The sequence below is a fragment of the Microtus oregoni genome, unplaced genomic scaffold, assembly GCF_018167655.1.
Source record: "Microtus oregoni isolate MIOR12 unplaced genomic scaffold, Mior012 000101F_000, whole genome shotgun sequence".
In the NCBI taxonomy this organism is placed as follows: Eukaryota; Metazoa; Chordata; class Mammalia; order Rodentia; family Cricetidae; genus Microtus; species Microtus oregoni.
Window position 1 is genome coordinate 23,620 of NW_024544714.1, and position 8,573 is coordinate 32,192.

Genomic DNA, 8,573 nt, shown 5'->3' on the forward strand with positions numbered 1-8,573 from the left:
GCATTGTTCATTCTGTCCGTTCTGTTCCTTTAGAGAACCCTGACTAATACACTCCCTCCATCCTACAGTTACAGGAATGTGTCGCCTTTTACATGGGTGCTGGGGATTTGAACTCCTGGTTTTCTGATCATTATAGGCATATACTGCTTATTCAAAGTGGCTTTCTAGGATGCTAACACTACCAACAGAAACATGTAGGGGTCTGGAGCTTGGCCTGAGTCACTACCATCTGTCCTCCAACCTCTCCAATCATACCACAGAGATGCTGCAGGGTTAGAGAAAATACCTTCAACATTCCAGACATTTATTGTCAAGAATCTCCGTTTGGTTTCCAGTTCAAGTGAGGGAGGATACAGTGGAGATGCCGAGGCTGGGATGAGACAAGGTATAGTACCTGAGAAAATTCTGAAGGAACCGGACCTGATACAGGGGGAAGAAGGGTGCTTGAAAGTTCAGGGTCACCACTGTGAGTCAGTTAGGGGATTTTGATCTGTTACTGTGTTTAAAGGGACATCCAGGGCTCATGGAAGAAATTAAAGCAGCTAGAGTTGGGTAACAAGATGGAGGCTGTATGAAGTCACTGTTCACGTGAAGGAGGGCACTTAGGATGCCAACATAAGGAGAATGACTCACTTGGTAAGTGGGAATCTAGTTCCTTATCAAAAGAACACAGTACTTGAGACTGGGCATATAGCTCCGCAGTAGGGAGGCTTCCTAACGTGTGCAAGGCCCTAGGTTCAAACCTCAGTATTGGAAAACAAACAAAGCCAAAGCAGTAGCAAAAAGGAAGTGGGGCGCTGGGGAGAGAACCCAGTCAGTAAACTGCTGTGAGAGTATGAGGATCCTTATGCAACAAAGGAACAAGTTTCCAACCCTGGTGCTGGTGTGTATGGAGTGAGAGATAGGGGTTGGGGGATTGGGGAGCTGGTCATAACCCTAGGGTTCTTAGGTCCGTCGGCCTAACCAATCAGTGAGCTCCAGATTCTTTGAGAAACACTGTAACACTGTGTCTTAGTTACTTTTGTATTGCTGTGATATACCACCATGAATAAGGCAACTTATAAAACAAAACACTTAATTTGGGGCTTATGGTTTCAGAGGGTTAGGGTTCATTCTAGTGGAGCAAAGGAATAGCTGAGAGCTCACATCTTGATCCACAATCCACAAGGTAAAGAAAGACACAATCCACAAGGTAAAGAAAGAGCCGGCTGGTCTGGTTGCCTCCCTGTGTTGGGCAGGGCGCGCGCAAGGGTTCCGGAGGATTCTGGCGGTACCACTCACGATAAGCAGGGGTGTCTGGGTCTTCATGTCGCTCTTGGAATGTGGGTCGGGGAAGAAGAAACCGGCCGTTCAGGGTGCTGGTTTTCTTGACAGCCAGGACTGAGCTTAACCCAGAGGAGCGACCGCGTGAGGCACCAGGAGCCCACCCGGCGCTGGGCGGGCGGGTCCATTTTGCCAGGTCCACTTTCTTTTGGGGGTGAGCGGCCTGAGATCCAGAGACAATGGCTCTGACGGGATGGAGCCCGAAGGCGTCATCGAGAGTAACTGGAATGAGATTGTGGATAGTTTTGGTGACATGAATCCCTCAGAATCCCTCCTCCGTGGTATTTATGCCTATGGTTTTGAGAAGTCCTCTGCCATCCAGCAGCGAGCCATTCTTCCTTGTATCAAGGGTTATGATGTGATTGCTCAAGCCCAGTCTGGGACTGGGAAAACAGCTACATTTGTCATATCAATTTTGCAACAGATTGAGTTAGATCTAAAGGCCACTCAGGCTTTGGTTCTGGCACCCACTCGTGAGTTGGCTCAGCAGATACAAAAAGTGGTCATGGCATTAGGAGACTACATGGGTGCCTCTTGTCATGCCTGTATTCGGGGCACCAATGTGCGTGCTGAGGTGCAGAAGCTGCAGATGGAGGCCCCCCATATCATCGTGGGCACTCCTGGCCGGGTGTTTGATATGCTTAACCAGAGATACTTGTCGCCAAAATATATTAAGATGTTTGTACTGGATGAAGCAGATGAAATGCTAAGGCGTGGGTTCAAGGACCAGATCTATGATATATTCCAGAAGCTCAACAGTAACACACAGGTAGTTTTGTTGTCTGCTACAATGCCCTCTGATGTCCTTGAGGTGACCAAGAAGTTCATGAGAGACCCCATTCGGATTCTTGTTAAGAAGGAAGAGTTGACCCTGGAGGGTATCCGCCAATTCTACATCAATGTGGAACGGGAGGAGTGGAAGCTTGACACATTGTGTGACTTGTATGAAACCCTGACTATCATCCAGGCAGTAATCTTTATCAATACCAGAAGGAAGGTGGATTGGCTCACTGAGAAATGCATGCCTGGGATTTCACTGTTTCTGCCATGCATGGCGATATGGACCAAAAGGAACGAGATATGATTATGGGGGAGTTCCGGTCTGGTTCTAGCAGAGTATTAATTACCACTACTGACCTGTTGGCCAGAGGCATTGATGTGCAGCAGGTCTCCCTAGTCATCAATTACGACCTTCCCACAAACAGGGAAAACTACATCCACAGAATTGGCCGTGGCGGTCACTTTGGCCGTAAAGGTGTGGCCATTAACATAGTGACAGAAGAGGACAAGAGGACTCTTCGAGACATTGAGACATTCTACAACACTTCCATTGAAGAGATGCCCCTCAATGTTGCTGACCTCATTTGAGGGGCTGTCCTGCTACCTGGCCATAGCCAGGGTTCAATCCCTGGGGGGCTGAGGAACAGCTGGATGGGGGAGGGAAGGGAGCCAAGGGATGGACATCTTGTTTTTTGTTTTTTTGTTTTTTGTTTTTTTTTCTCTCTTTGAATAAATGTCACTGTTTTGAGGCAAAAAGACACTGGGAATGGCACAGGTCTTTTGGAACCTCACAGCCCTCCCCCAGTGAATCACCATCTTCAACAAGGCCATACCTCCTAGTCTTTCCCAAACAGTTCTACTATCTGAACCAAGTATTCAAACTAACCTACGGGAGGAGGTGTGTCACTGGGGACGGTCTGTGAGGTTTCAGAAGCCCACGCCACCAGGTCCTCTCTCTCTCCCCCTTTCTCTCCAGTTTGTGGATGGGATGTAATATCTTAGCTATTGCTCTAGCACCATGCCTGCTGCCATGCTCCCTGCTATGATGATCGTGGACTCTAATACTCTTTCAACTGTAAACAAGCCCCCAATTAAATGCTTTCTTTAATAAGTTACCATGACCCTGGTGTCTCCTCACAGCAATATAACAGTGACTAAGGACCCTGAAAAGGTCACCTGATGTTGATCTTTGGCTGCCACACACGTGAACATGCAAACACACAGAAAGTATATGTAGGCATAGAAAATGTACCCGTCCACACGTGTAGAAAACAACCTGGGTTCTTCTCCAAGGACCAGGTTGAGAAGTTTTCCAGGTATCAAATCAAGAATAAGTTTTGTCAGGTGGTGGTGCACGCCTTTAATTCCAGCACCTGGAGGCAGAGGCAGGTGGATCTCTTGAGTTCAAGGCCAGCCTGGTCTGTAGAGAGGGTTCTAGGATAGCCAGGCTACACAGAGAAACCCTGTCTTGAGAACCAAAAGGGAAATAAAAAAGATCCAAAGTCTTCCCTAAGAACTAGAGCAGAATTCTCAGGAATAGTAAAAGAAGAAGAAGAAGGAGGAGGAGAAAAAGGAGGAGAAGGAGGAGGAGGAGAAGGAAGAGGAGGAGGAGAAGGAGGAGGAGGAGGAAGAGGAGAAAGAGGAGGAGGAGGAGAAGAAGGAGGAGGAGGAAAAGGAGAAGGAGGAGGAGAAGGAGGAGGAGGAGAAGGAAGAGGAGGAGGAGAAGGAGGAGGAGGAGGAAGAGGAGAAAGAGGAGGAGGAGAAGAAGGAGGAGGAGGAAAAGGAGAAGGAGGAGGAGAAGGAGGAGGAGGAGGAGGAAAAAGGAGAAGAAGGAGGAGGAGAAGAAACAAAACTTTGAGTACAGCTTTGGAACTGCATGTTACTAAAGGAAAATGTTCAGGCCAAAAGCATCTCTTTAAAAACATTTATTTATTTATTTATTTATTTATTTAACATCCCAGTCAATTTTCTCTCCCTCCTCTTCTCCCAGTCCCCTCACCCCTGCAAAGTCATCTTGAAATCTGGAGTAATGGAGTTGGTGGCATTTACCCAGGAGAAGATTGTTGAATCAAAGGGTCATACTCCTGTGTAGACTTCACATTCCAGTAAATTTCTGGTCAGTCCCCACTTTGCGATGAATGCCAGTTCCCCCCCTCCCCCCACCATCCCCAAACAATACTGATCTAAAGCTATTTTAAAACTCTAGAAACATTTGGGAACTTTCTTCAAAAGAGGCATGTACCAGACATTTCTCTAGCAGCGTTTGAAGCTCTAAGACAATGAGGGAATTACGTGGCTACAGCCAGCAAGTCCTTCTCCGCCTCCCTCCTCCCAGGTGTGGCTACAGGGAGTCCTTCTCCCCCTTCCTCCTCTCAGGTGTGGTTACAGCGAGTCCTTCTCCCCCTTCCTCCTCCAGGTGTGGCTACAGGGAGTCCTTCTCCCCCTTCCTCCTCTCAGGTGTGGTTACAGCGAGTCCTTCTCCCCTTCCTCCTCCCAGGTGTGGCTACAGCGAATCCTTCTCCCCCTTCATCCTCCCAGGTGTGGTTACAGAGAGCCCTTCTCCCCCCCTTCCTCTTCCCAGATGAGGCCTTCTCCCCTCCCTCCTCCCAGGTGCCAGCTCTTCTGTACTCCAGGCTAGTCTCGCCCACTGTGCCTACTAACTAGTTAGGAAATCCAGGCATGGCCTTGGACTTTGGGTCTCAACCCTCTACCTCCTGACTGGACTGCCTGTAGCTGTCAAGCCTACTTTAAGTGGTGCTGGAGATCAAACCCAGAGTTTTTTTTTTTAAAGATTTATTTATTTATTATGTATACAATATTCTGCCTCCATATATGCCCACACACCAGAGGAGGGCGCCAGATCTCATTACAGATGTGAGCCACCATGAGGTTGCTGGGAATTGAACTCAGGACCTCTGGAAGAGCAGCCCAGTGCCCTTAACCACTGAGCCATCTCTCCAGCCCCCAAAACCCAGAGTTTTTTGCATGATAGGCAAGCATCCTAACAATGTAGTTCATCTCCAACCACTAATTTTTTCTTAACATGTATAGTCGTCAGAGCACCTCCTGTAACTATATATTTATGCCCACTTTTAATAGAACTAGAAATCATCTAATACTGTCTTTTATTTGGGAGAGATGCATGTTTTACATTTTTGACTATTGTAGACAAAACCAGGCAAGCTTTATTTATTAAAATGCAATTGAAATGCCGCTACAGACTAAACCTAGACAAGGTATTTTTAAGACATAAACCTTCTCTGGGAGTTCATGTCTTTTACAGTGCTCCTCAGTGGGAAAAATGTAACCAATTTTGTGTTTTTCTACAAATGGTTAGTAATAAAAAAATCCTTACAGTAACTTTCCATAGTTTTTTATATTTTTTTATGGATATGTGAAATGAAGCCAAGCAGAACCGGATTATCAAAAGGAGTTAGTTGGTCTGCATCCCTCCAATTCTGAGTCCCTGTAGTGCCCACCACCATATTTCTCTGAATCTGCACATGCTGTGTGATCCTCTGCCTCCTGTGCCCGCTGCAGAGCCACCCACCGCCAGCATCCACAGTGCACCCACGTCTTCACTGTGCCGTGGCAGCCTGGTTGCTGTGGAAGGGCTTTCGTGGACCCATGGATGGATAGCTTCCTTTATGTGTTCAGAAGAAAGCGGAAATCAGTCTGGCTGGCTATCCCTAATTCGAAGGCTTCTTTTAAAATGGAAAGTTGTTGTGGAATATTAGCTTATGATGTGCTACATTTGTTTATGTGGTGGAACATTTGTTTAATGATGCAAAAAATGTGTTGCATTCTTTTATGTTCCAATTGCTTAACTCTGTAAAGTTGTGTTACTTTGCCTGTCTGAAACATCTGATTCGTCTAATAAAGATCAGATGGGCCAATAGTTAGGCAGGAGAGAGAAATAGGCAAGGAGACTAGGCAGAGAGAATAAATAGGAGGAGAAATTTAGGACCAAGAGAGAAAGAGGGAGGAGAAAGAAAAGGGGAAGGAGAGGAGGATGCCAGGGGCCAGTCATCCAGCCACACAGCCAGCCATGGAGTAAGATATATAAAATAATAAATAAAAGTAAAAAGCCCAGAGGCAAAACACAGAAGAGAAATGGGGTTAATTTAAGTTAGAAAAGCTGGCTAGAAACAAGTCAAGCTCAGGCTGGATATTCTTACGGAAGAAAAAGACTCTGAAATTACCTGGCGCAAGTGAGAAGGAAACACGGAACACACAACAAACCTGCTTAGGAGTTTATTAGAGGGGGCATGTACAGCCCTGGGGAAGTCAGTGGAGAGAGAGAGAGAGAGAGAGAGAGAGAGAGAGAGAGAGAGCTGAAGATGGCGGCATACATAGATGATGCAACCATGCTGCACATGGGTCATGAGGGGTCCTTAAGATTCTCTGGGGCCAGCAGCACAGACATTAAGGGCCTCATTGAATAAATGGGACCTCCTGAGACTGAGAAGCTTCTGTAAAGCAAAGGACACTGTCACTAAGACAAAAAGGCAACCCACTGACTGGGAGAAGATCTTCACCAACCCTGCAACTGACAAAGGTCTGATCTCCAAAATATATAAAGAACTCAAGAAACTAGATCGTAAAAGGCTAATCAACCCAATTATAAAATGGGGCACTGAGCTGAACAGAGAATTCTCAACAGAAGAACTTCAAATGGCCAAAAGACACTTAAGGTCATACTCAACTTCCTTAGCGATCAGGGAAATGCAAATCAAGACAACTTTAAGATACCATCTTACACCTGTCAGAATGGCTAAAATCAAAAACACCAAGGATAGCCTTTGCTGGAGAGGTTGTGGAGAAAGGGGTACACTCATCCATTGCTGGTGGGAATGCAAACTTGTGCAACCACTTTGGAAAGCAGTGTGGCGGTTTCTCAGGAAATTCGGGATCAACCTACCCCTGGACCCAGCAATACCACTCTTGGGAATATACCCAAGAGAGGCCCTATCATACAACAAAAGTATATGCTCAACTATGTTCATAGCAGCATTGTTTGTAATAGCCCAGAACCTGGAAACAACCTAGATGTCCTTCAATGGAAGAATGGATGAAGAAAGTGTGGAATATATACATATTAGAGTATTACTCAGCAGTAAAAAACAAGGACTTCTTGAATTTTGCATGCAAATGGATGGAAATAGAAAAACACTAAAAAATCCTGAGTGAGGTAAGCCAGACCCAAAAAGAGGAACATGGGATGTACTCACTCATACTTGGTTTCTAGCCATAAATAAAGGACATTGAGCTTATAATTCACGTTCCTAGAGAAGCTAAATAAGAAGGGAATCCAAAGACAAAGATATAGGTATCCTCCTGAATATTAACCTTCATCAAGCGATGAAAGGAGACAGAGACAGAGACCCACATGGGAGCACTGGACAGAAATCTCAAGGTCCAAATCAGGAGCAGAAGGGAGAGGGAGCATGAGCAAGGAACTCAGGACTGCGAGGGGTGCACCCCACACACTGAGACAATGGGGATGTTCTATCGGGAATTCACCAAGGCCAGCTGGCCTGGGTCTGAAAAAGCATGGGATAAAACCAGACTTGCTGAACATAGCGGACAATGAGGGACTACTGAGAACTCTAGAACAACGGCAATGGGTTTTTGATCCTACTGCACGTACTGGCTTTGGGGGAGCCTAGGCAGTTTGGATGCTCACCTTACTAGACCTGGATGGAGGTGGGAGGTCCTTGGACTTCCCACAGGTCAGGGAACCCTGATTGCTCTTCGAGCTGATGAAGGAGAGGGACTTGATCAGGGGAGGGGGAGGGAAATGGGAGGCAGTGGTGGGGAGGAGGCAGAAATCCTTAATAAATAAATAAATTAAAAAAAAGAAAGGAACAAAGAAAAAAAAAGATTCTCGGGGGAGATTAGGCCCTTCTGCCTGAGGGCTTGTCCACACATGCGTGGCCCTGGAACCCGGAAGTGTCAGCCATGTTGTGTGATTGAATCATTACACTCTATTTATTTGGGAGCCTGGTGACCAGTCCCCAATGACTACAGAAAGTGAAAAGTTTGTCTTGGAACATTTCCAAATCTTTTTAGAAGCTTCCAGGATGACAGGGAATGGGGGGTTGAAATGATACCTATTGAGAACACTGACAAAGGCAAGTCCTATTTTGAGGACCACTTGGAGGCTGACATTTGCTGAAAGTGCCTGGAGTATTGTGAGAGCTTTGCTGATCCGTGATTGGCAGCCCATCCAGGTGGATTTGTTGGTTACGTCAGAAGGGGCCTACTGGGGTCTGTGTGGTTAAGAAGAGTGGAACTAGCCTTTGAGATTCCCAGTTGGACATCAGCACCAGCTTTGACCTGTGGGAAGGGCCGTGATTGTCAAACCACCTCCCCTCATGCCTGCTGATGCTCTGTTCTGGCTGAAATAGATGCCAAGACTGGCATGGGTCCAGGACTCTCAGCTGGAGTGGCCCAGGCCAGCTTCTGTC

At 46.5% G+C, this 8,573-nt stretch overlaps 1 pseudogene; it reads left to right on the forward strand.

The window, feature by feature from the left end:
- Positions 1-624: 624 nt before the first annotated feature.
- On the forward strand, positions 625-2,691 carry LOC121443154 (annotated as a pseudogene).
- Positions 2,692-8,573: the final 5,882 nt, after the last annotated feature.